The following is a 1,303-nucleotide window of genomic DNA, read 5'->3' as shown; positions in this document are numbered from 1 at the left end:
GGCTAGGTTGTTTGTCAAAATAAGCCAATTGCAGAGCGCATCGTATGCCTCTTATCGATATAGCTCCAACTCTTTACTTGCGAGTCCCTACTACTGAGTATATGGTATTAGTTCTAGATTCTTTGTAAATATTCATGAAATAAAAAAATTTCTCATCAGACAAACTTAGCAGGCTCGGTTATTAAAAGGAGAACAGACACATAGCTTTGAAAGCCGTTAACATTTCTATTCCAAGTTGTAATTTAGAAATCTTAAGGGGATCATAAAAAAAAAAAATAGTAAACCATAACCTGGATGTTTTTTGTACACATTGAAATACCTCGCAGCTAAGGAGCTGTATATATATATATATATGTGTTGAAATTGGTTAACATTGGAGATGACAAGATGAAACTAGAAATTAGAATCAAAAATTGAAATCAAACTTTCACGGTTCACTGTTTTCCTGTGAACTGCATTGGTAACTTCAGACAGACAACCTGAAATGCTGGTATAGAGTAATTAAACAAATCAAGGAAAGGAACAACAAAAAATTTTATTTAAAACTTGGCCCCCCCCCCCCCTTTTTTTCCCCAAAATATTATATTATCCCTACAAGAACACTGTAGTTTGTACTGGAAGGGACGCTAACTTGCTAGCTAACCAAGTGACTATTTTCTTATGCTACCTTCGCTTCAAACGTAGATCGCGCAGATGTATGTATAGGTATGCAAAATTGTGTTATCACAAAAGTATTACATTTTAGCAGCGTATACATATAAAAATACACATATACACGCATGTATGCATCATTGATGGTTGTAATAGAAATCATTACTACAGGATTACACATGTACATGTACACGTCTAATAGGGTAGTTTTGTTGGGCACTACTTTGTCATGTTATAGCTGCCAACTTTAACCACTAAAAGAAGAAAATTCTCCCTTTTTTTCCTTTAATTACTCTTACAAATTTTCTTTAATTATTTTAAACTTTATACTTGGGTTAACTATTTCGTTGGGCGGCACTTTGTCACGATTCTGCGGCCAACGTTGATCTATAATCGAAAAAAAAAATTTTCCCCTTTTTTTTTTTCTTTAATTAATTTTTTTTTTAAATTTTCTTTAAATAGTTTAAAAACTATACTGGGTTTTACTTGCGTTGGGCGCCACTTTGTCATGCGACCCACGCTGCTGGTAATATATGTATACATATAGATATAACTAATTCAGCCATTTATTTTATACATATAAAGTCAATTTCGATGGTCCGAAATTTCGTTGGGCGCCACTTTGTCACGGTCTTATGGCGACCAACATTAA

Source organism: Glossina fuscipes, unplaced genomic scaffold, assembly GCF_014805625.2.
Source record: "Glossina fuscipes isolate IAEA_lab_2018 unplaced genomic scaffold, Yale_Gfus_2 87, whole genome shotgun sequence".
Classification (NCBI taxonomy): domain Eukaryota; kingdom Metazoa; phylum Arthropoda; class Insecta; order Diptera; family Glossinidae; genus Glossina; species Glossina fuscipes.
Note: the sequence above shows the minus strand (reverse complement) of the source record.